This window comes from Aethalodelphis obliquidens, unplaced genomic scaffold (assembly GCF_003676395.1).
Source record: "Aethalodelphis obliquidens isolate GAN/ISIS:26980383/991018 unplaced genomic scaffold, ASM367639v1 scaffold93, whole genome shotgun sequence".
In the NCBI taxonomy this organism is placed as follows: domain Eukaryota; kingdom Metazoa; phylum Chordata; class Mammalia; order Artiodactyla; family Delphinidae; genus Aethalodelphis; species Aethalodelphis obliquidens.
The window spans coordinates 1,826,664-1,854,649 of NW_020838037.1; the positions used below are offsets into that span (position 1 = coordinate 1,826,664).

Here is a 27,986-nt window from a genome sequence, read left to right on the forward strand (position 1 = left end):
GCAAATATTTCCATGAGTAACAAATGAAGTGAAATATTTTATATATAAATACTCTTTGATGAAATATTGCATAAATGAGTCATAAATTAAAATCTAAGGAAGTTTCTAAAAAGTTGGTTATATATTATTTTATACTGGAAAAAAACATTCCTTTGGCCTTCAGAAGCCTTGGTTTTAAGCTTAGTTCCAAGTTAAGTAAATATTGTCTGTTATCACACATTTTCCAATCAAACTGTAGATTTTTAAAAGTGTCAAAGATACTAGTTATTTGCTGCTTCAGATTGATTCTGGGTATGAGCAAATAAAAAACAACTAATTAATATTGGTTAATGACATATTATTTTAGGGGCCATCATATACAATGATTCATTTGCAAAATATCAAGTGCAATACAAACTTAAAATATAACATTAAATATCATTGAATGAAATGCCTGAAAAAATAATATATATGTTTAATATACAGAGAAAAAACATAGATTTTTAAATTTCTTATACATCCACTCTATCTTAAGTGTTTTAACCTTAGTTTGTCAATTTATTTCCTTAGAGTTCTAAGACTAGAAAACTCGAAGACCTACCATTATTATAAATAGGTTATGTATTTCAAAGGTACGATTAATATTAGAGTATAGATCTTTTTCCCCTCTGGGAGGACTTGACCTATCAAAAATAAGGGATAGATTATGGGATATTTTTATATGATGGGTGAAGGTTTTGTCATTCTTCACACCAGGAATATGCATCATCAGTTCAAGCATACAGTTTTTGCTAAAGACAACTATAGTCGCTGTCCAATCATTTATTACTGTGAAAGTGACTGTCATTTCCTAGAGATTAGTGTTGGGGTTCCAAACTCTGCTCTTCTTTAAATTGTAGTGTTGCTTAATTAATCATCTGAGCCAACTGCAGCGCTGGGTTAAAATAACAGTGTGAAACAGCACAAATCTGATCATGACTGCTTTTGGTACACAGGGTTAAGTAATGCCCATGGCTGGAACTGTAAGTAAGAGTAGGTCTGACCACATCTCTAGTCAAGAAGTGCATTATTTGCTATCTGTTTAAAATCCCACTGTTAAGTAGACAGACCCTAAGTATATCTTCTGAACACATTGCTTATACTGGTCTCCAATGAAAAGAGCAGTGTACGACCCTTGAAGTGCTCATTTCACTTGATAGAAAGTCATTGAAAAGCACTAGTTTGTAAAGCAAATAAAAGTTGATGGAGTTAAATAGTAGTTTTGTATGCACTTTGTTGCTAAAATTACAAATTTCAAAGAAATGTCTTGTCTTTGGCCACTGAGGGATTCCAACCTGAAGAGAGTTGGGGGATGAAATGATTCAGTATATTTACTGTTTCACCATTAATGGTATTTCCTTTTTAATATTTTGGAAACAGTACTTAAGAAAGTCAAAAATAAATTTGTCTTCAGTTAGAAGCTCCTAGAAAACCTGAATGGTTGTATAATACAACATCCAAATATCTATGTCTCAGGAATGAAGGTTTGGGTCTCCCCACCAAGTAATGAACCATGACCAGCTGACATGCTTGCTCTGACCACATGACCATATAGAAATCAGAACTATAATTGTCATGAATATTTTCTTTATTTTATTACAAATGTGTTTTCACATATGAAAACACATTTGAAACAAATGTGTTTTCTGTCCTCTCTTATCCTCTTATCATGTAACAGAAGATGCATTTACTTTGTATTATAGTATTCAAGTATTGTTAACTTTACATCATAATATTTAAGTTACAGGATGTCAAGGAGAAGAGTAAGCATCACACAAGGACTTTGCATCCTTTACTTGAAAAAGGGTTAGCCGTTTTCAGTTGTATGCAGGCTAGTTGTATCATATTAGGCAGAATTATGACCTTATTATTGCCCTTATTGAGAGATTAAGTATAATTTAGGAGATGCATATAGGTGACAAGGTGACAAAGGGTAGGTTTGTAATGGTTAATTTTATGTGTCAACTTGGCTGAGCTAATTGCCCAGATATTGGGTCAAACATTACTCTGGATATTTCTGTGACAGTGTTTTTTGAATGAGGTTAACCTTTAAATTGGTAGACTTTGAGTAAAGCAGATGGCCTCTGCTGTGTGTGAGTGGGCCTCATCTAATCAGTTGAGGCCTTAATAGAACAAAAACTGACCTTTCCGAATCAAGAATGAATTCTGCCAGGAGAGGGCCTTTGAACTTGAACTGCACCATGGCTCTTCCCTGGGTCTCCAGCCTGCCAAAACACCCTGCAGATTTTGGATTTGCCAGCCTCCATTATTATCATGTGAGCCAATTCCTTAAAATAAATCTCTCTGACTCTCCATATATAAATACACATTCTATCGGTTCTATTTCTCTAGAGAACCCTGACTAATCATTCACTAAACCACAATTTCCTTAGTGGAATCTCCAAATCTTGTCTTTTTCTTTTTATTAAACAATATTCTCGAAGACATTCTGACAATTCAAGGTTGAAATCTCTTCAAGTGGGAAAATTAACTACAGTTCTCTCCTAACTTACCCCTTTACCCCCAAAAAACCTCACATCCCACCCTCTATGATTAAATATCACTTCATTTTATTTACTTCTGCAAATACTATGCTTTTTAAATATGCTTTTAGCTTAAATATATTTTAAAAATTATCTAGAATGACTTATTCAGAGTCTCATCTCATAATATCTTGATGTGCTTCACTGACATCAGTCTGAATGGCAATTTCAGTGAGAAGCTTCTGTGAATAAACACTCAGAAATTAATTTCAAAAGCTGAAATTCAGAGGTGTATTTTGGATGCTAAACATAGAGCTTATTCATGAAGCAACAGGTTATTAGAGTTGCTTAAATAAACGTAGAATACAAATTCTGTGTGGCTTACATGAAATGTCAAAAGCCGTACTGCATTCATGAGGCAACAATTATGAATAGAAAACTGAAATAGAAAAGCATTAGTTTCCCCAATTAAATATAGAATTAAAGTGAATAAGACAAGTGAGAACCATTTTCAGCTCTGACCACTGTCTTTAATCTTCTGACATGCTTGCTCACTAATGATCAAGATAATGGGTAAAGCTCATTAGAGTTCTACGTGAGAAAGGAAACATCATAATCAATGCTGAACTAGATTTAGCTTAAAGCATCTACATAATTGAGACCCCACATGACCTTTACATTTACTCATAGAGAATTTTCTTATTATTGTTAGTGACCCAAATCCTGGCTTAAATATAGCTTGCTCCCAGGCTTTCAAATACATAAATTGTAATATTTTTTAAAGTACATACTTGAATAGAAGTTATATACGGAAGTACCAAATTCCAATAAAATAGGTTGTTCATCTATCATTTCATCCAAAAAATATCTACATATTGTCTACTTAGTGCCAGGCACAGTATGAACATCAGTGATACACTGGGAGATGAGATGGAGTTAGTCTCTGAACAGGCTTATGGAAGATGCAGACAAATAGATGATTACAGTGCAACACATCCAGATTCCTTATCATAATTTACAAATATTTATTTAGTCTATCTGCCTCTGTGACCTCACCTTTTAGGAATACCTCCATTGTTCATGCACACAAGCCAGATTGGCTTTTGCAATGGCTGTTTCCTGAACCTACAATTCTTTTTGTAGATATTTGCTTGGCTAGTTCCCTCATTCAGGTCTCAACTCAAATATTATCTTCTTTCTAGACTGAAATTGTTGTGCGGCTATGCTATTTTTTAAGTGACTACTAGGGAATACTAGGTATGAAAGACAAGAAGGAATCTGAGATGTGGTGGTCTAAAACACATTAAAAAGATAGTTACAATATACAGCACTTTCTGAAGATCTGAAGTGAAGTTTTGCTTTGTTTTATTTAGGGAGGGTAAACTCTTTGTTTGAATTTGTAAATTCCTTTTCAAAAAAATTGCTAGCTGTATTGCATGGCCATTTCCCGTTTTTTGGCATCTTCTTAATTTGTTGATACTTTATTAACTGATCATGCAGTTCATTAGGAATGTTTCCTGCTGAGTAAAACAGAAGAAAGCTACCTCAACTTATTTTTGCCCAGTTAACTTCTTCTTCAGTTAACATTACATGCATCAAGAGTGCGTTGCTTAACTGTGGTTATCACTTTGTCCTTCTCTTAACTTCACCAGAGGACACACCAGAAAGTTACAATGATTGCTCAAAGGCAGTTTATATTTAAGGTTTTATAGCTTAATGATTATCTTTATTTATTTATTCATTCTAAAGATAAATAAAAATTAGAGATTGAATCACTTGTTTGTCACTAATCTGGAAATACTGAAGATAATAATTTTATCTTTAAGTCTGATCTTTTCACATATATGTACTTATTTAACAATAACATTATATAGGGCTACTTCTGTGCTTTACAAATTCTGTACTTAGTATAACTGAATTTTTAAAATTGCTCATTTTTCTTATTAAAAGCGTGTGACCTATGTAATATACTTATATTCATATGTAATTACCAAGTATTCAATAGCAGGTGTGCAAAGGGAACTGTTCACCTCCCTCTATTTCTGCTCCCCAAGACTTCTTTTCTCTAGCAATACTAAAGTATTTTAACATTTCTGTGGTTATTAAAATATATTATCTTAAACTGAATCATTAAGCTCATCCTTCAGGGTCCAGAAAATGCAACATTTGCTCTTTCAATGTTCACTTAAATTTTCACCTTCTCTGTGAAACTTTTTTCCATCCTTTCCATTTAAATTTAACCGTTTATGATCAATGTCCTCTTTACATACTTCTATCTCTACATTTACACAACGTTAGCACACTTCTTGGTCAACCTGTCTTTTTTTCCCCTCTTAGAAATGAAGCTTCTTGAAGATGAGATTTTACCCAACTCATTTGGTAGGCACAGCACCCACTGCAATGTTTAGCAGATACACTTCATAACAAGGTGAAACATTTCAGCAGCCAGAATTCCAGAGAGAGCTTTTCCTCATGAGAAAAGCAACAGACTAGAGAATAGGATACTTTAATTCCACAGGTACACTGAGGTGGGAGGGTCATGTGTGACATCTAGAAGATTTTGGTAAGAGAGGGCTGCTGAGATTCATAGGACCAGGAAGGAGAACACCAAAGAGGAAACAGCATAGGGTGCAGAGTGGGCAGTGGAGAGGGCGAGGAGTAGCTGCCCTAAGTGTGAGACTTTGGGGTAAACAATATCCAATGCCACTGTAGGAAGTTTTGCCATGGGAAAAGCTGCACAAACCCTATATCATACCTCCATGAAATCTTTAAGATATAAATTGGTAAAATGCACTTTGGAATGTAACACATACAGTGAATGTCTGTTGAACTCAGTAATGTGAACTATTTCCCTGCTCTAGAGCCACCTAAAATTAGTCACTTACTGTTCTTCACTCCTGCATGTCTCTACAGCATGCATCACACTAAATTTTATTTTTGGTATTTATTTTTAATTTTACAAATGTTATATTATGATATGAGAAATAATGCTGAAGTTAACTTTTACCATCACTCACGTACCTAGTTCTTTCCCCACAAGGAGTTACTATTATCAGTTCATGTATACATTTCTGACTTCTTACTATGAATTTATACACACACACATACCCCTGTAAATATCTTGATTTGTTTTTATAGATATTTTAAAATATAAGATATCTAGTGAATATGTTCTACAAACCCAAAGAAACTTTTGTCCTATTCACTCAAATTCTTGCATAGTATTACAATGTAGTTTATTTAGCTATTACTGATGGAAGAACATTGGTTTGTTTCTCTAGTTTATCTAATGCAAACAATTCTGCTGTAAAATAATGAAATGGCCTTCTGTATACTTGTGCAGGTATTTTTCTAGAGCAGATACCAAAAGCTGGTTCCAAAAGAATATGCACCTATTTTTAATAATGCTATTTACTACAAAATTTCCTTACACAGTGGCTATAACAATTTTTTATCTATCAGTAGTGTAAGTGCTCACCTACTTCCTCTTATTCTTTCCAATACTTAACATCCTTATTATATACTACATTTTAAAAAGAACATTCTCTATTTTATTAATTAACATATGCCCTGTGCCTAACATATTTTGGTTATTGGGTGTTTATTAAATACTTGTTGAATAAATTAATACATTTATAAATGTGAGAAGACTACTGTGAAAGGATCAAAGGCATACTGATAATGTCTTTCATGTATTCTTAGAATCACTACAGTTAGTCTAGGAACAAATATTAATAAAACGACTAAATATATCTGGAATATAGATACGTATCATATTTTTTAAATTGGATAATTGAAATAGTATAAATATCAGAACATATAAATACTCACATTTGCCAAAAACCTGTGATTCCATAATTTAAAAAATGATTTTTGGATCCTGAAAATAAGACAGCACTATTATAGGAAATCAAATATTACAGAGAAGTAGATTTTCTGAGTCCAAGATTATAAAAAACACTGAAATTAATTGGATAATAATTCTAATGTTTGACGATCCTTATAGACCTCGTTCTTAAGAAAACAGTTCAAAAATTAAAACTGGGGCTTCCCTGGTGGCTCAGTGGTTGAGGGTCCGCCTGCCGATGCAGGGGACACGGGTTCGTGCCCCGATCTGGGAAGATCCTACATGCCACGGAGCGGCTGGGCCCGTGAACCATGGCCGCTGAGCCTGCGCGTCTGGAGCCTGTGCTCTGCAACGGGAGAGGCCACAACAGTGAGAGGCCCGCGTACCGCAAAACAGAAACAAAAATTAAAACTGAATTCCAATTGGGGAAGGGTATGACACCTGAGATAGAGTTTTTAAGTGTCAGGTTATGCTTTCTTTAAATTCCTCAGTGTTTTCTATTAAAAATTAAGCAAGAGAGGAATTCTAAACATTAATTAAATCTACTGGTCAATAAACTGTGCTTTGACTCCTAAATATTAAACTATTGTTCTTTGATTATGTCAATAAGCAGATGACTCAAGTAATTATATTCTTATGGAATTCAAAATGTGCAGAAGATTTCAGTTAAGAGTTACCCTGGGTCACAAATATCATGCATTTTTTGAAAAGTTTCATACAAATAAGTGGCAGATAGCTATTTACAAAGAAAGCATCAGCACAAGGGGGAAGCAATTATCCATAGAAATTTTCATATGTTGACATCAATTCATACCTAATTACCTGAAAACAGAGATCAACTCAAAGTCTGTGCCATTAATTGACTAGCTTTCCTGAGTTTCAGCTATAGTGAAAATCTTGAAAAGAACATAACTCTCTGCCTTTCAGCTACTGTAAGAACATATCCCCAAGGAGCCCATTTAGTACTTTAAAAATGTTCTCCATGCAGAGATTTCCTTTTTTACATAGGCACTTATATCTTTAATTCTCTACAAGTCCCTGAAGATTAAGAGAAGGATAATACTTTCATCTGAGATGATGGCCTAGTGCTACTGAGGTTTTGATTTTATAACTGAGCTTCTCACCTGAATCAGCATTTGTTTTATTTTTCATGGCATAGAAGATTTGTTTCATATTTACAGATAGGGATACTAAAGTAACCCTCCATTTTCTTCTTTCAATACTCCTTTTTTAAACTTGGAAACTAGGCTTTCCTTTTGATGCATACTTTTAATTCCCAGTAGTAATAAATGCGATAATACAATATATATATAGGCTTCAGAGGCAGTATACATATCTTAATGGAAATGCTGGAATAGCTGGGTTCACTACTTATGCAGACAATTTCAGAATTGCTGACATACTGAAGCCATGTTGTCCACCAGATAGAAATTCATAATTTTTGTCCATGACTGAATTGTAATGTAGCCTGTATTTGGCCACAGTGTTACTACTATCTTCAGAAGTCTACTCCATCCTTTTTCTTTCAACAAAAATCATCCTAGGCAAATGGGTTTCTAAATCATCTAGTAGGTATCAAGTTATAGAGATGTGGACTTGGCTTCTTTGAATAAATTTAAAGATTACCCAATTCTCTTGCCACACACTCACACACATTGTCTACTTTGCTAAACTCATCTTAATCCAACATTGCTAAAATTAATTATAAAACTGATTTACTTGCATGGTAAAATGCTAATACACCATGGAATATACAGGTTATCAAAATACATACATAAACATGATTGCAAGAAATTGGTAGAATATTTCACTATTACATAGAAGAAATAGATATTTCAAGTACTATTTCTCCATTTCCACATATATTTTCACATTCTTCATTCTTCATATGTAATTCAGGTAAGTAACAGATTATACTTCAAATATAGAGGTAACTTTAAATGGATTACATATGCAGGTGGTTGCTAAATAGTCCTTTCCTTGAATCTCACTACATTAAAAAAAAATCTAGGAACACTTGAAAATCCACTTACATTTAAAAAACATTAGATATACCCTGCTATTTAAAATTTTTGCCTTTAAAACTATATTCAATTGATCTCATAATTCGATGTAGATAACTTTAAGAAATAGTTTTATCAGTCATAAAGTTTCTGAATGTAATAATAAATAACTCATGCACCTGTTTTGAGTACTTTCTTGTCTTTAATTAAACCAATGTTAATTAATAGTCCAATATTTATTTTTAAGTAAGACTAATAAATACAATAGAGTTATTTCATGAGCGATGATTGTGGAAAAAATGAGAGTGGTAAATTGTGAGCTGACATCTTGTCATGCTCATAAAATTCATAGCAAATGGATAAAAGCCCTTTCCAAGTCCTAACAAAAGGGGGAGTAAAGAGTAAAACTGCTTCTTTTTCATATAGAAGAAAACATTTATTTTATTTGTATCAATTTACAAATAAATTTGTATCAATTTATTTTATTTGTATCAATTTATCAATCCCTTCTACTTTTACATTTTGCCAACTCCAATGCAAAGGTCAGGAAACTTATTTGGATTTGTACACCCTATTTTACATATGAATAGTTCTATGTTAATGTCACTTGCCATATAACACTTTAATCTGTGTTTTCAAGGTGACTTCGTTTTTTTTTCCATTATTTTGTGAGCTACTTGGAGCCAGGAACCTAGTTTTAGGCTGGAGAGGGGAGTAGGAGTCAGATGGTGTTGACCTTTTCAGCCCCCTTCAGGTGGTTAGAGTTATTCTAAGAGCAAAGGGGATAGATTAGAATAGGTTAATTAGAAAAGTTAAGTGAACTATCCAATCTGATTTTCAATTAGGAAAGTTCAATTCAGCTACAAGGAAATATGTGACCTACCTAATCTAAAAATAAATTGTTAAATGAATGCTGGTATTTAATAAATATCTGTAATATGTATGAAAATTGATAACAAAACTATAAAAGTAGAAAACAAGTTTTAGATTGGTAAAAATAATCAGAAATTAGAAAAATAAATTTTTCTAATAATCCTTTAATTAACGTATATTTTTTCTTATAGTACTCATAGGTTAACTAACGCATGGAGATGACTGCATCTCTGGGTTAAATAACAGGTGGTAATTCAGTAAAATAAAATTATACCCAATTATTTGGCTCTGAGGATACCATTATCATTGTCACTACAAAGCAATATTAAGCTCTGCATCAGAAAGTCGTTCTCAATTTTATGTTAAAATGTCAATCTATTTCTGCTGGACCACTGTACTTCTCTTTCTGGGAAAGTTCCATAGTTGGGCTTTAGTATTAGAAAGTGTCCTTCAATTTGTATTATATTTATAGTAAACTAAATACAGTAATAGTAAAACTAATATTTTCTTTGGTAATTTATGAGCTACAGTAACTCTATTTTTCCATTAACATTCCATTAGAGAAATTATTTTCTCTTTAGCTTTAAAGCAGAATGGGTAAGATCAAATATGCTTTCTAAAGTTGTGACTACAGAGAATACTCCTTTGATCCTCACAGAGCAGTTGGCCCAGATTTATGTGTAGAGTGGCCAATCAATGAATTTATTTTGATATTCAACTCATTTTAATTGTACACAATCCTTAAATGATAAAAGAATTGTAGTAACTGATTAAAAAGCTGTATTTTTCATAAGCCCCAATCATTCATTCTTTTTCCATTAACTTAAAATTCTTTACTGTGCTATTCTATTTCATACTAAATGTCACTTTTGAATAATATATGTTCTCCAGAGTCAGCAGTTCAAAATTCCAGTTAGAGCAATTAAGCTGTTCTAGCTCCAGTGGTAAAGAAATAAATACTACAGCATCATTTATTGAAAGATGGTAGTAAATGGACACAGTCATCAGAAATCACCTGATATGCTTGTTAAAAAGCAAAATTCTGCACCTCAGCAAAGGCCTCCTGAGTCAGCATCTGTGGTGGGTGGAGTCTGTGATGTACATTTTAACAGAATCTATAAATATCAGTTGTAATAATGGAATAGAACTTTACCAGTATTAATAGATATTTCCTTAAGAGTAGGTGATATTATAATAATTATCTAACTTTTCTTCCCCTAATATGATATTGACCATACAATTAATTCCGTAAGTACTTAAATTCTTATTTTGAACTTCATTTGATTTATTATCTACATCAGAAATGAAACTTCTGTTAAACACCTCCTCTGTATGGTCCTTTTAACTCCCTCTCATACTTCCTCAAGCCATTCTCTATTTTGAAAAGAAGGTATGGTAGGTAGAAAAATGGTTCCACAAAGACATCCATGTTTTGATCCCTGGAACCTGTGAATACAGGTTACAGAACTAAAGGGACCTTGCAGAAATGATTAACGTTAAAGACTTTGAGATGAGATTATCTTGTATTATCCAAGTAGGCCTAATCTAATCACATGAACAAATGAAAGCAAAGGAGCTTTACCAGAAGTGGTCAGAGAGGGAGAAGTATCTATGGAAGAAAGGCATAAGGATGCATCTGCATGTTGCAAATGGCTTTATTTAGTTCTTTTTTATGGCTGAGTAGTATTCCATTGTATACATGTACCACATCTTCTTTCTCCATTCATCTGTTGATGGACATTTAGGTTGTTTCCACGTCTTGGCTATTATGAATAGTGCTGCTATGAAAATAGGGGTGTATGTATCTTTTTGAATTACAGTTTTGTCTGGATGTATACCCAGGAGTGGGATTGTTGGATCATATGGTAATTCTATTTGTAGTTTTCTAAGGAAACTCCATACTGTTTTCCATAGTTACTGTACCAACTTACATTACCACCAACAGTGTAGGAGGGTTCCCTTTTCTCCACACCTTCTCCAGCATTTGTTATTTGTAGACTTTATCACAGCCATTCTGACTGGTGTGAAGTGGTACCTCATTGTAGTTTTGATTTGCATTTCTCTAATAATTAGTGATGAACTATATCCAATAGCCTGTGATAAACCATAATGGAAAAGAATATTAAAAAGAATGTATATATATATATATATATACACACACATATATATATATACATATATATGTAAAACTGAGTCACTTTGTTATACAGCAGTAATTAACACAAACTTGTAATTCAACTATACTTCAATTAAAAAAAAATCACCTCGAAAAAAGAGATACATTGTTGTTATTTTTTAAGCTGAAAGAAAGGGACCAGGAGCCAAGGAATGCAGATGGCCTCTAGAAGCTGGAAAAGGCAAGGAAACTAATAAAACAGACCTGGGCTGCTGGAAAAGGATGAAGCCCTCCTGACATTTATTTTTAGCCAAGTGAGAGGCCTACCAGGCTTCTGATCTCCAGAATTATAAGAAAAAAAGATTGCTGTTTTAAGCCACTGAATTTATGGTAATTTATTTTGGCAGAAATAGAATATAGAAGGCATTGGCTATGTTTATTTATTTAGGATACAAGTACCTGTATGACTGGTATCTGTCATGAGAAAAAGATATTCTAGTTATTATCAATTTAGTTTTCAAATTTTAGCTAAAGTTGTTAGAGGTTTACAAAATACACAATTGCATGTAACACACAAAGGTATTTAGAACTGAAGGCTATCACCAAAAATATCTTTGTTGCATACACTTTTAACTGCTGAAATGCTGAAATAGATTAATAGAAATAATCTTAAATTTGATCTAGATCATTTACCACTTCTTAGCTCTGGTTGTCTTAGACAAACAGTCCCCCTTTCTGTGTACATCATTCTTTATCTGGAAAATCCATATGATAATGCCTGGCCATCATCCTTAGGGTCTCTGTTTGCAATTACGAAAAAGCCAACTGATGAACTTTAAAATGTCCTGAAAATATATTTGAAAATATTATAGTAAAATATCCATGGGAATTAAATTACCTCAAAATAAATCAATGTAAAAGGAAACAACAGAAGGATTTTCTGTGCGTCCTATACTTGAATACATAGGCACAATAGATCTTAAGTTTCTTGGTTGCTCCTAGAATCTAGAAGTAAATTTACTAAATAAATGATACTTTTAGTAACTCATTTTTTCTGGAGGTTGTCTTAAATTTTTATAATGCCTCGTATTTACTATGCCCATCGAATCTAAAGTGAAGAAGTGGTGGCTTGGGAGTCCATAAAGTGTTTTCTGAACAATTCTTTCACTGGGTTAGAAACACAGATATCTATTTAAAATATGTAAAACAGATATACTCATATAAGATCAGCAGCCTGTAGAAACAATTCTGGAAAATGTACATCTTTGGTCCCACTTAAGGGGGACTTAAGGGAGTTCTTTGGGAAGGACTAAAGACTGACAATATAAGATCATGTGGATATGAAACACATGATGTTCACTCACTCACAAACCTCCTTAATGTCAGCAGACACTCTGCTGGGTACCTGATATACAGGAAAATATACACATATATTTAAAGTCTCTGATTTCTAAGTTTGATAAAGGAATAGGGTTGGGGAGACCAACAAGTTAATCATGAAGTGCAATGCATTGTGATTATCCTGTGATAAAGGATCAAAATAGATCTGTGAGAAAATAAATCATAGCATTTTACATTCTGGGTGAAAAAGTGAAGCTGGGCTTGTGTGAGAGATTGTGAGATTTTATTTGTTTGTATAAGGGTTTGGTTAAAGTATTCCCAGTCAGAGAGAGCAGCATGAATAAAAGCACAGTGACTGCACATCCTGTATAACTGAATTTGAAGGTAATAAGGAAAGAATTTTGAAGGTGATCATAAGGCAAAGATATTGTTTTTTGTTTTAAACAAACGAATAAACAACATATATATGTATATGGCTATATATATATATATATATTATACATATAAAATTAGATGTTTTTATTCTGGTATGGAAAATGACTGAAGTCCAAAGAGATTAGTGTAAAGGTGGTACATGTGAAAAAGGTTATTGTAATAATTCAGCAAGAAGACAAAAGTAGAACAGAGGCTATAAAAGTGGAAGAAAAGACACAGAATAAGAGAAATTCTGGGGGTATCATGGGTTTGGTGATTAATGTGTAGGAAGTGTGGGAGACATAAAAATGACTCCCAGTTTTCTGGCATATGTGACTGAAATATATGTACTCTAAAAAAAGCAGCAAATGATGGAGGAGTAAATTTTTCTTGGACATTGTGCCAGGGGCATCTAATTGGCAATGTCCAGCAGAAGAAGGTTAGAAACAGATGAACAAAGCTCAGGAAAGATACTGGGATTAAGAATTCAGGTTTTATTCACTTAATTTTTTTTTTGGCCATGCTGTGTGGCTTGTGGGATTTTAGTTCCCTGACCAGGGATTGAACCTGGGCCACAGCAGTGAAAGTGCTGAGTCCTAACCACAGGACCACCAGGGAATTCTCTTTATTCACTTTTTAAACCAAGCTCAAAGGAGACTATTAGTTCTTTAATATTTTCAGATTTTTCAAATTGAAGTATAGTTAATTCACAATGTTGTATTAGTTTCAAGTGTACAGCAAGTGATTCAGTTATACATATATATACAGACATATATATATATATATATATATATATATATATATATATATATACACACACACACATTCTTTTTCAGATTCTTTCTCATTATAGGTTATTACAAGATATTAATATAGTTCCCTGTGCTATACAGTAGGTCCTTGTTGTTTTACCACTATCCCTTTTGGTAATAATCAGTTTGTTTTTTATCTCTGTGAGTCTATTTCTGTTTTGTAGGTAAGTTCATTTGTATAATTTTTTTTTTAGATTCCACATATAAGTGATATCATATGATATTTGTCTTTGACTTACTTCACTTAGTATGATAATCTCTACTGTGTGGCAAAGGATTACTTGTGCAATTAAAAATAGTAAAAATCAAACAAATAAAACAAGAGGTCATTTATTTCTGAGATATTTTTCAAAACAGTCTAATGATATGGGTTATGCCAGTCCTTGACACCCTCATTTTCATTTCCATTCTACACCACTTTGATTTCTAGGCATTGACTGCCTTTTGCAGTTATCAATTCTCTATGTTTATCACCATAGTAGTTTATATCATAATCTCTAATAAACATTAAATCCAGAGAAGATAAATGTAGGGTATTTTCATACAAGGTACTTTGCCATCAAATCTGCTTTATTTGGTGGAAGCAAACAGAATCCAGCACAAGGTACATAGCTACTTGGCCTTTGCTTAATTAAAAAAAAAAAAGTATGAAGGTTGAATTACCCTGCCTGCAATATGTGCATAAATGGCTCTGAATATGGGTAGTTACGTTGTGTGGCTTTGAAAGTATTTTCACTATAGCTAGAGAGGCCTGTTTGTAGGAAGTATTTAATGCCTTTTGTTTCATGCTCCACTTGAACAACTGAAGAGACTGAGCAATCTTGAGACCATGTGTTTCAATACTCAGTGGAGAGAGTAGATAATCAATTCAGGAAGATGCTTAAGAAATTGACAGTTTAAGCTTGACCAAAAAGAAGCATGACTTTTTTTTTTAAGTCAAAAGGGGTGTTCAGAAGCAAAAGCAAACAAAGGAAGAAATTAAATAATGTTTCATATAAGGCAGATGCTGATCAGGTTAAGAAGTTAAAACCAAACAGAAAGAAAGCCAGTATAATTTAGGTAAGGTAACCACAACATCTACTTAGCTTTTCTTTTATGAATAACTAATTCAAAAATGATCAAAGTAACACATACCAGATACTAAAGATTCTCTTCAGTAACTTAATCATACAATTTGAATAATACCAACAAAAATAACAATAAGCATCTATGCCAAACACTGACTCAATTAGGTATAATCATTATCTCATATTTTAAAAAAGAGATTAAGTTTTCCAGAATATCTGCTTAAACCAGTTAATTCAGAAGTCATGAAGGAGTACTTTCATGTTAATATCTACATGAATGAATCTTTGATAAAATATAGTTTATTTCTTGTCATCTTTCCCCCATAGTTTTCCATAGAGAGTTAGGAAGGACATCATAAACATTTATGGAAATATATATTAGCACTATCATAGTACACAGCACATAATAGATATTCAATAAATATTGTTTGAATGGATCAGTGAAAAATAAGGTACAAAGAAATTAAAATAAGTTGTTCTTTGAGATTTACATAAAATAAAATGGTTTCTTTCATTTTTTGTCCCTTGAGAGAGCAAAACAATGGTTATTAACACACTGTCATTAATAACTACATTTTAAGAACTCTCAGGTTGTGGTTTAAAGTATTTAAGTACAGAGTCTCACCTATTCACAGCCCTCACTTTGCCTTTAAACAGAAAAACATTAAAATAACGCAAATTGTTTTTTAAAAAGGTGGAAAGACCCTTTGTTTTGATAAATAACTGAATTTCACTTGATTATTCCTAGTTGTTATTCCATGTTCAGGTGAAAACTATGACTAGGATCCTTCTTGGCCAAAAGCATCCATCTATCACATACCTGCATGCAAGTAAGCATAAACGTTCTTCAAAAAATGGCATGGAGACCAAACTTTGTGTACTATTTTTCTGTGAAAATACTTTATCAGCATTAAATTCATTGTAGGAAGTGTCTCACAAATAGATGTGCTGTATTAACATATTCCTAATTTCATCTGAATACTTATGAAGTCATTTTGACATAAATTGTTCCCCAAAGGAGAGTTTTTGAATTCAAGTAAGAGTTGAGAAATTAGCAGTGCTTTATATATTTTATTTTGGCTCTGTAAAAAACAAGAATTAATTAATAGCTTGGTTTATATGCTACAGTCAGATAAATCACTTCACACTTGTGCTTCCTACTTTCTGACCTCCTTTCATTTCCAGTTCCCAGTACCTTGTATTATGCCCTAGTTCCTTGCAGCATCCCACCTGGTCTTGTGCCAATGCCTTTCTCCATGGACAGTGCTACAACAATAAAGAGTAATGGTTAAAAACCTGAAGTGAGAGTCAGCATGGGTAGGTCCAAATAAATGGAGTTGCCTTTTTGTTTTGTTTATAGTTTCTTTTGCTATGCAAAACTTGTAAGTTTGATTAGGTCCCTTTGTTTATTATTACTTTTATTTCTATTGCATTGGTAGACTGACCTAAGAAAACATTGTCACAATTTATGTCAGAGAATGTTTTGCCTATGTTCTCTTCTAGGAGTTTTATGGTGTCATGTCTTATATTTAAGTCTTTAAGACATTTTGAATTTATTTATGTGTGTGGTGTGAGGGAGTATTCTAACTTCACTGATTCACATGTGGCTGTCCAGCTTTCCCAACACCACGTGCTGAAGAGACTGTCTTTTCTCCACTGTATATTATAGCCTCCTTTGTCATAGATTAATTGACCATAGGAGTGTGGGTTTATTTATGGGCTCTCTATTCTGTTCCATTGATCCATATGTCTTTGTGCCAATACCATGCTGTTTTGATTACTGTGGCTTTGTAGTATTGTCTGAAGATGGGGAAGGTTATGCCTCCTGCTTTGTTCTTTTTCCTCAGGATTGCTTGGGCAATTCTGGGTCTTTTATGTTTCCATATAAATTTTAGGATCATTTTTTCTAGTTCTGTGAAAAACCTCAAGGGTAATTTGATAGGGATCACATTAAATAGGTAGACTGCTTTGGGTAGTAGGGTCATTTTGACAATATTAATTCTTCCAATCTGAGAGCATGGGATATATTTCCATTTCTTTGAATCATCTTCAGTTTCCAGTATCAATGTTTTACAGTTCTCAGCATATAAGTCTTTCACCTACTCGGTCAGGTTTATTCCTAAATATTTTTTTTGGATGCAACTTTAAAAAGGATTTTTTTTTAACTTTCCCTTTCTGATATATCATTGTTAATGTAAAGAAATGCAACTGATTTCTGTATGTTAATCTTGTATCCTGCTACCTTTCTGAATTCATTTTTCAGTTCTAGCAGTTTTTGTGTGGATTCTTTAGGGTTTTCTATATAGAATATCATGTCATCTGCATATAATGACAATTTTACCTCTTTCCTTCCAATTTGGGTACTTTTTACTTCTTTTATTTGTCTGATTGCTGTGGCTAGGACTTCCAATTCTATGTTGAATAGAAGTGGTGAGAGTGGGCATTCTTGTCTTGTTCCAGATTTTAGCAAGAAGGCTTTCAGCTTTCCATCAGTGAGTATTATGCTGGCTGTGAGTTTGTCATGAACAGCTTTGATTATGTTGAGATACGGTCCCTCTGTACCCACTTTGGTAAGAGTTTTTATCATGAATGGATGTTGAATTTTATCACATTTTTTTTTTTTGCATCTATTGAGATGATCATGTGGTTTTTACCTTTTCTTTTCTTGATGTGGTTTATCACATTGATTGATATGCATATGTTGAACTATCCTTGACCCTGGGATGAATCAAACTTGGTCATGGTGTATGATCTTTTTTATGTGTTGTTGGATTTGTTTTGCTAATATTTTGTTGAGAATTTTTGCATCTATATTCATCAAAGATATTGGCCTGTAATTTTCTTTCTTGGTAAGTGTCTTTGTCTGATTGTGGTATCAGGGTGATGACAGCTTCACAGAATGACTTTGGGAGTGTTCCTTCCTTTTCAATCTTTTGGAAGAGTTTGAGAAGGATTGGTGTAAGTTCTTCTTTGTATATTTAGTAGAATTCCCCAGTGAAGCCACCTGGTCCTGGACTTTTGTTTGTAGGGAGTGTTAATAATGTAATAAACAGTGTAATAATGTAATAGATTCTATTTCACTTCTAGTGATCAATCTGTTCAAATTATTTGTTCCTTCTTGATTCAGTTTTGGTGAACTGTATATTTCTAGAAACTTGTCCATTTCTTCTAGGTTGTCCAATTTGTTGTCATATAATTGCTCATCATATTCTTTGTTAATTTTGTTTACTCTTCCAAAGAACCAGCTCTTGGTTTTATTGACTTTTTTCTATTGTTTTTTAATCTCTATTTTATTTATTACCTCTCTGATTATTATTTCCTCCCTTCTGATGACTTTAGTTTTTGATTGTTCTTTTTTTTCTAATTCCTTTAGGTGGTAGCTTAGGTTGTTAATTGGAGATTTTTTGTTTTTTGAGGAAGGCCTGCATCACTATGAACTTCCCACTAAGAACTGCTTATCCTGTATCCCATAGATTTTGTATCATTGTGTTTTCATTGTCATTTGTCTCAAAGTATTTTTTAATTTCCTCTTTGATTGCATTGCTAACCCACTGGTTTTTCAGTAGCATATTGTTTAGTCTCCATGTAACTGTTTCTTTTTTTTAATTTTCTCATATCTTTTTCTGTGGTTGATTTCTAGTTTCATGCTGTTGTGGTCAGAAAAGATGCTTGAAATAATTTCTATCTTCTTAAATTTGTTGAGGCTTATTTTGTTTCCTAACATGTGGTCAATCCTAGAGAATCTTCCATGTGCACCTGAAAAGAATGTGTACTCTGGTTTTATTGGATGTAATATCCTGAAAATATCAATGAAGTCTAACTGTTCTATTGTATCACTTAGGGTCTCTGTTTCCTCTTAAAAGGCAAGTCCTGTTATCTCTATTGATTTTCTGTCTAGAGTATCTGTCCATTGATATGAGTTGGGTGTTAAAATCTCCTACTATGATTGTATTCTCAACAATTTCTCCCTTTATGTCAGTTAGTATTTGTTTTATATATTTGGGTACTTCTATATTTGGTGCATATATATTAATGAGTGTAATATCCTCTTTTATTGATACTTTTATCATTATATAGTGTCTTTCTTTATCTTTATGGCCTGTGTTTTAAAGTCTGTTTTGTCTGATATGAGTGTTGCTACCGCCAGTTTTTTGACATTTCTGCTTGCATGAAATATCTTTTTCCATTCTTTCACTTTCAATCTATATGTGTCCTCATCCTAAAGTGGGTCTCTTGTAGGCAGCATATTGTAGACTCTTATTTTATTATCCAATCTGCCACTCTATGTCTTTTGATCGGAACATTTAGTCTATTGACTTTTAAGGTAGTTATTGATAGATACATATTTATTGCCATTTTAAACCTTGTTTTCCAGTTGTATTTCTTTTTCTATGTTCCTTTCTTTTTCATTTTGTGGTTTGATGGTTTTCTTTTGTATTATGTTTGTGTTTTTGTGAAATTATTGTGTTTTTGAATTGGGTAACATAAAAACACATTACCCTGTTTTTCAAGTATGTTAAACCCTTCCTATATCTACTTGCTTTAGACTGATAGTCATATAGGCTCAAACACATTTTAAAAAAATCTACCCTCCACATTTTATGATTTTTTGATGTCCACTTTTACATCTTTATGTTTATCTTTTTTGCTATTCATTGTGGTTATTTCTTTCACAAAAATGTTTTGATTTTTTAAAAAAAATCTTTGTTCTGGCTTATTTAAGTGATTTATATTACATTTGGGATTTTCTCTTTCCTACAGATTTTTGCTTCTTTTCCATTTAGAGAAGAGCTTTTAGTGTTTCTTTTAGAATAAGTTTAGTATTTCTGTATTCTTTTAGTTTTTGCTTGTCTGAGAAATTCTTTTTCTATCCTTCTATTCTAAGTGATAATCTTGCTGGGTAGAGAATCCTAGGTTGCAGGTTTTTCCCTTTCAGGCCTTTGAATATATCTTGCACTCTCTTCTGGCCTGCATTGTGTATGTAGAGAAATCAGCTGATAGCCTTTTGGGGGTTCCTTTGAAATTATTTTTTTTCTCTTGCTGCCTTTAAAATCCTCTCTTTAACTTTTGCCATTTTAATTACAATATGTCTTGTTATAGGTCTGTTTGGGTTCATCTTTTGGAGGACCCTCTGTACTTCCCATACACAGATATCTGTTTTCTTCTTCCAATTTGGGAAGTTTTCAGTCATAATTTCTTCAAATACATTTTTGATATCCCTTTCTCTTTCTTCTCCTTCTGGGATCCCTATTATGTGTAGATTGGCAAGTGTTATATTATCCCATAGTTCTCTTGTATTGTTTTTCTTTCATTTGTCTTTCTGTCTGCTGTTCTGATTGGATGATTTCCATTATTCTATCTTCCAGATCACTTATCATTCTTCTGCATTATTCAATTTGCTATTTATTGCCCTTGCTTGGCTTTTGTCTTGGCAAATGAGTTGCCTAAGTTTTCTTGGTTCCTCTTTATAGTTTCTCATTCCTTTTTATAGTAATCTGCTTTTCTATCAATAGCCTTTCTTAATTCCTTCAGTATTTTCATTTCCTCCTTTTTGAACTTGGTATCTATTAGACTGAAAAGGTCTCTTTCATTGTTTGTTCTTTCAGGGGAATTTTCTTGATATTTTAATTGGGAGTGGTTCCTCTGCTTCTTCATTTTACTTATATTTCACTGAGTCTATGAGTTTGGGGGAAACAGTTATCCATTGTGGTCTTGGAGGGCTGCTTTTATGTGCAAGCATCCCTGTGTAGCATGAGTGGCTTTAATATTTTTGGTGTGAGGGCTGTTTTTAGTATGGATGCCTGCTGCATCTTTCCTCAGTGTATGCTGGCCTTTACCTCCTTGATCGTGGGTGTGACTGGTGGTGTTGTTACCAAAGCCTGTACTGGATACTAAATGGAGTCTCCTCTTTGCTCTGTTGTTGTCACAGCCCTGCCAGAGGCAGGGTCTGCTCCTTAGTTGTTGGAGTAGAAGCCCCCAGATCCATTTCTGAGCTGCAGTGTGACGTAGGTGGGATTGGAGCACTCCTCTTGTGAGAGGAGCCACTGAGTAATCCTCTGCTCTCCACAGAGGACTGCATTCTGTGGTGTTGCCTGTCACCCATTGCACAGGCTCACAAAGTGCACTGTTGTTGGCACTGCCCTTGGCCCTGCCTCAACCATAGGAATGCAGGCAATCGGCCCTGGTGTCCCTCAGGTGCTGTGTTTACAAATCCACCAGAGATTGTAGGTGTATTTCCACTGAAGTCAGGTACCACGACAGCAGTCATGCACCTGGACCTGCCTTGGGAGCTATGGAAGCAGCACAGACCCTGGCATGACCTCCACATATTCGTGCCCACTCAGTCTACGGTTGCTAATGCTAGACTTGCCTCAGCCACAGGAGTACCTGTAGACCACTGGGATGTCCAGCAGAAAGCCCCAGAGGCTGTAAACCTGTGGATCACACACCTGCAGGGAGAGGGCTCAGATTTCATCCCTGCTTCCTAAGTCACATGGTCCCTGAAAATCAGCTCAGATTTCAGCCCTGCCTCTGCATGTGGGCAACCCACTGGCATGTGCAGGATTCCAGAGCTTGTATAGGTGGTGCTGTGCTGGCTGAGAATGTGCTGAGAAAAAGGCTACTATGGGGGGCTCTTTCCTTCCCTTCATGCGCCTGTTAACAATGGTGCTTCCCTTCCTTGATGGGCCTGGTCTTTTTCCATGTACACCCCTAGATGCAGCCTGTATCACACTGCAGCCACTTCAGGCTGTCTCCACACAGTCAATCCCAGTCCTTTCCCTAGGTCTGTCCTCTGAAACCCAAGTTTCAGCACTGAGCCTTTGCCCACACTAGCAGATGCACGTCTTGGACTGGGGAGTGCAGGGAGGTAGCAGGGACCTTCTGTGTGGTACTGCCTGCTGCAAACTGGCTTCTGCACTCTCCTCTGAGTCTCTGAAGTTACGTTTTTGTCCCAGCTGACCTCCCCACTGGTGAAGGGGCTTCCCTGGATGTGGGAACCTTTCATCTTTCATAGCTCTCTCCCAGGGGTGCAGGTCCCATCCAGATTCCTCTTTTTATTCCTTGTCTTTCATCCTACCTAGTTAGGTGGAGATCTTTCTTGCAATTTTGGCTGTCTGAGATCTTCTGCCAGTGTTCAGTAGGCATTCTGTGAGAACTGTTCCACATGTAGATGTATTTTTGATGTATTTGTGGGAGGAGGTGAGCTCCATGCCCTCTTATTCCACCATCTTGATTGGAGTCCCCTTTGACATCTTATCTGATTTAACCACTTGGTCACACAAAGATTTATCCTCTGAAGACAGACCAGAATATTGCTGCCTTGTACAGAGGGGTAATGAAATCACACTAGTTTAACAAAATAAGATTTTAATTGGTTATTTTAGCAAGTTATTTTACAGAGAGAAAAGACGACTGGTTCTGCCACAGAAGTGCCAGATAATATTTGTGGCAATGTGCATCAAAGCTACAAAATACATATAATATAGCTAGAGTTATCATTTTAATATATACATCAGATTATGTTGCTTTCCTGCTTTACTCCAACTTGAGATAAAAATCAAAGCTCCTTATTCTGGTTTTCAAAGTCCTTACATGCCCATAGCTCTTGGATCTCATCTGTTCCATCTTCTTTCTTACTTGCCACCCTGTCTTCATGCTGGAAACACTGGTTTTCCTTCTGTTTCAAAACCAACAAGCTCATTTTTATCACAGGGCCCCTAGTTTGGACTTTCTTTTTCCTAATCTTCACTTGTCTGACTCTGAGTCATTCACATCTTTGTTAAAAATGGACTTCAGGGCTTCCCTGGTGGTGCAGTGGTTGAGAGTCTGCCTGCCGATGCTGGGGACACGAGTTCGTGCCCTGGTCCGGGAAGATCCCACATGCCGCGGAGCGGCTGGGCCCGTGAGCCATGGCCGCTGAGCCTGCGCGTCCGGAGCCTGTGCTCCGCAACGGGAGAGGCCACAACAGTGAGAGGCCCGCATACCGCAAAAAAAAAAAAAAAAAAAAAAATTAAAAATGGACTTCAAATGAGAGACCTCTCCTAACCACTCCCATCACTAGAATCTACAAGCCATGGAAGCAACACCTTGGCTACCTTTTCTCTAAGGTATCCCCAACATCTTGATTAGTTCACTCTGTACACTAGACACTCAATACATTATTTGTTGAGTAGTGAAATAATCACTTACTATGTGATAGTCTCTGTGCTGCTAGTGATACATACAGCATTTCATTCAGTCTTCCTAACAACCCTACCAGGTAAATATTATTATTATGATTTATAACTAGTAAGGGCCCAGATTCACCATCTGGTGTGTCTGGCTCCAGAACTCTTATTTTTTCACTAACCTACTAGCAAAGATGAATGAAAACTTGAACACTGTGAGTACTATTATCATCTCCACTTTCATGTCATATTATACAGATGTCTATTGAAGCAATTGTCACTTTAAAGCATATTTACAGGGACTTCCCTCGTGGTGCAGTGGTTAAGAATCCTCCTGCCAATGCAGAGGACTGGGGTTTGAGCCCTGGTCCGGGAAGATCCCACATGCTGTGGAGCAACGAAACCCGTGCACCACAACTACCGAGCCTGTGGTCTACAGCCCATGAGCCACAACTACTGAGCTCATGTCCCACAACTACTGAAGCCCATGTGTCTAGAGCCCGTGCTCTGCAACAAAGAGAAGCCACCGCAATGAGAAGCCTGTGCACTGCAACAAAGAGTAACCCCTGCTCGCTACAACTAGGGAAAGCCTGTGCATAGCAATGAAGACCCAGCACAGCCAAAATAAATAAATTAATTAAGTAAATAAATTTATTAAAAAAACATATTTACATGTTGATTTTCCACATGTGACTATGAGTTCCTTGGGAGTAATGACTGTGCCTTATTTATCTATATAACTCTTATGCCTGGAACATAGATTTGCAATGAATATTTGTTGAAGAAATAGATGAATTTAGACAATTTCTATTACTAAAATGAGATCTTTTTGTTGAATTTATGTATCGAAGAGAGCTTTATAATATAATGAATTTTCTTAGCCAAGTAACTTTTGAATCAGAAATCTTATGCACTTAAGATATATAAACTTCTCCATATTGAAAATTGGTTGAGTAAGTTGATGTACTTGATATAAAGGATTTATGGTTTTCAAGACAATTATTCTTTTAAAGATTTTTTATTCTCAGAGACATGTTTATAATAATTACTGGTATTCGATAACAATGTTTCTTCATAAAGGTATAAGGACACTTTGTATTATCTGCTATGTAAACATTTTTGACAAAATTGCTTTTGTTCACTAATTTCTAGAAACTATTTTATTATGTAGTATTTTGCTTTCTGTGTCATAGCTGTAAACAGCAGAGGATTTAGTGTGAGAGAGAGTGTGAGTGCCACTACAATGATACCTCCATCTGTAGTTTAAAGAACATAGATATGTCCCTCCATCATTCTTTTCACTGACTCTGAGGAAATCTCAGCCTCAGCCTGTAACTTCTTTTTTTCTGACTTCAACCATTATCTTTTCTGAAATGTTCAACTTTTTCCTACATCATTTACTTTCACCTTTCTATGAATCCCTTTTTTATTATGTAGAATTTGCTTTGCCATGTAGTATTTTCCATCTTTCTCAAAATTCTACTTCAGAATAAGTATAGAGTAAAATTTTTCTCTCTAAAAATTCAATACTTTCACTTTACTATGGACTTGTTTACTATGGTTTAGTCCTATTGATCTGACTGATCCCCCTTTCCTTCATAACTTAACTTCCTCACTTTGGTCTATTAGCATTCTCAATTCCTATCCTATCCACCCTATGAAATGGATATTTTATAAGGGTTATATAAGATGATATGGTGGACTGCCAAATTTCTAATTGTGTATAGAGTAGCTTAAATGTACATGACCCATTATTACTCTATGACAAATAAAATCTCATCTGCTTTGTTAAGTCTTGCCTGATTTGCCACATCACATTCTTTTAACCTTGTCAAATACTATTGAGTTCATATTTTTAAATACATTTGGTGTGCACACACACACATACAGGCACACACACTTTGCATAGTTAAAAGTCTTATCACCTCAAATTTACAGTTCCTTAATGGTTCTATTAGAATAAATTCATTAAGTTTTTTTTATTATTGAAATATATGAGTATGATTTTCAGAAAAATCAAGTGGTATAGAAAGTCCTATAATGACAAGAAAATCTCTTGTCTCATCTTTCCTTAACCAAGTCTTCTCTAGGGGCAACTATGCTTGCAAAAAATATTACTTAACCCCCATATCCTGTCACCCAAATTTCATAATCATCAAGAATTTACCATACTACTTATATATTCCCCTTCTTTTGCTCCTCCTGTCTCAGCTGGATTATATTTAAAAGCAAAGCCCAGACAAAATGTTATCTCATCATTTTTATACATCAGTCTGTACAAGGAATTAAGGATCAATTTCTTTAAAAGTACGTAAATTTTCACCATCTAATATGATGCCCTTATCTTACCTACACAGTTAATTCCTTGATTTCATCTAATATCCAGCCCATATTCTTATTTTCCTATTTATCTCAAAATGATTTTTTCCCTAAAAAGGCTGTTTGAATCAGAATCTAAACAGGATACATATATTACATATTACATATAGTTTTTTTGTGACTTCAGAAGTTACTAGGGACAAGGAATGTTCTGATGATATAATTAGTGGTTTTAGTCTTAAATTTATGTTCTTTTCACTGAATTATCTTTTTTTCTTGTATTTTTTTCTGATATTCTTTTAATATTATGTTACAGGCTTTCCTCAAAAGTCTGGTGCCTATTTGTTCATATTTTAGAATAAAGCAATAAAAAATTGACTGGGACTCTGGACATGGTAGGAGTTTGTCAATTACAGGTTTTATTTGAGGCTGTATGTTGGGAGAATTTTGGCCTGAAGTAACACAATAATTAAATAAAATGCCTTAAACAGTGTGGAACAACTAGAAATATGAAGGTAGGTTATTTCAGGGTTAATTCATAAGTTCATTGATGCTATTTAGGGAAGAGGTCATAGGCTTAGCCCTTAGTCCCAAAAGGCTGTGGCAATTCCAGGTATCCTAGGTAGACATGACAAATATGATAAAGAAGAAAGATGTTTTCTCCTAACACTCTTTACTTTAGTGAGAAAAACCTTCCCCAGAAGTCTCTCAAGACTTCCTCCCATCCATCTTATCAGGGCTGGGTCAAATGCTCGTGACCAAGATATAAGGGATTCTTCAAAAGTGGGTATTTTGCACTTTTACCTTTGATGGTGACAGCCATCTCTTCCAGTAAGGGAAATTGTGGGGGTTGACATAGGTGACATTTGGGTTAATAACCCAAGCAGCTGTCACATGGGGGTGAGGAACGAACTAATATTATGGAACTTCCAGGTATTTTTGTTTCATGAATCTCCTTGGAGTTTGGCTAAATTCATTGGTTCCTTTTTGGCTTTGTTTCTGTGAACATTTGGGGATCTACTGATGGCCTTTCCCCACTACCTCCATCAATGTGGATTTATATCTTTTAATTATTTGAATATCATTTTTAGGGTTTTGGAAGAAGAGATTAATGTGCGAATTCAGTCTATCATCTTGACCTGAAAGTTTAAAATTCAAATTTTTTAAATTTTTAATTATCAACCTACTTTTCAAGTCACAATTAAGGAGGAAATTATGAGTTTATTACATTCTGCTACTTTTCTATAGACAACATCTCTTAGAAACTTCCTTCAAAAATTCAACAAAGATTTGTGGAAGTCGTTGTTCATTTCATACTTGAATCCTATATCCTTCTAAATTTTTTCTTGACAATATGAAATATCACAGCCCAAATAATTTCTACTACCTGTTGTTTTATTTGTCAATAATTTTCCCTTCAGACCCTTATTTCTTTCTGCATTAATTTACACATATTGAATTCATAGACCTCCACCAGTTTGTTCCCACAGAAATCACCCCTCTTAATCCCACATCTTTTTATCTAAAATAGTGAACTTTCTCTTTTCTTTTTCTAGACACACTTCAGATTTTCCTTTGTAATACAATAGATCATTTTATGAATTCTAGGCCATTTAAAACACTCTGTTTAAAGATCAGTTACTTATTTTTCTGAGCCTTATTTTTACAATGTAGACTACAGGTTTTAAAAGAAGAAATCTATTCAGTATAAAAAATGAAAATTCAGTTCTTTCATTCTTTATCCTATAAACTCATGGCATGTAGCATATTCATCTAGAGACAACTTAAACCTAAAAGAGATGCACTTAAATATTTATTCAGCCCAAATATTTGTAATTTATTATAATATCTACTGCATTAATGGTACTCCTCTATGAAAAATCATGATGCTTTTTGATAAAGGACAATTTAGTCCAAGCTCAGCATCTTACCTCTGCATAAATGCTTCAGGTTTCTAGATACATTCACAGCAGAAAGTATAACATTTCTATACCCATAAGTAAGCACTAAAAATAAATAATAAGTTCAACCTCTTTTTAAATTAGGAAACTCACTTTGTACTTTATAACATTAGTTTTGCCATTTTCTTCAAACAGGTAAAGGATGTTTTCATCACTATTTCTCTCTGTAAATGCTAAGTTGAAAATTTAAGTATATAAGTATATAAATTGTTTAATAAATTTAATCTTTTCAGGTACATGGTGATAATGTCCATCACATAACTTGAATGTTGAAATATATATATATAGTCAATTTCTATACATACTTAAGTAATACTGCTGATTACTTGGAAACTAAGAAAGACCAGACACACAAACATTTTGTAAGTTGAGACTATATGATATTTATATGAATAGTCTTCAACTTTTAAATTTTGCTATATTTATGAAATATGCTAGTTAATAGTTTCTCTAAAATAAAATTTAAAATGAGGCATTTAATGATAAAATAATTGTAAACACAAATATTTAAATTAAAAGATATAATAAAAATCTAAAGTTATTTTTGATGACAGAGAAAATGCC

The 27,986-nt window shown here is 34.1% G+C and overlaps 1 protein-coding gene and 1 non-coding gene across 7 annotated transcripts in view; both read right to left on the reverse strand.

Moving 5' to 3' along the window:
- Nucleotides 1-27,986, reverse strand: part of GRIA4 (glutamate ionotropic receptor AMPA type subunit 4) — a 459,907-nt gene that overhangs the window by 386,410 nt on the left and 45,511 nt on the right. The gene's annotated exons all lie outside the window — the stretch shown is intronic.
- Nucleotides 13,642-13,713, reverse strand: TRNAE-UUC (transfer RNA glutamic acid (anticodon UUC)). Its single transcript has one exon. It is a non-coding gene; the product is annotated as a tRNA-Glu (tRNA).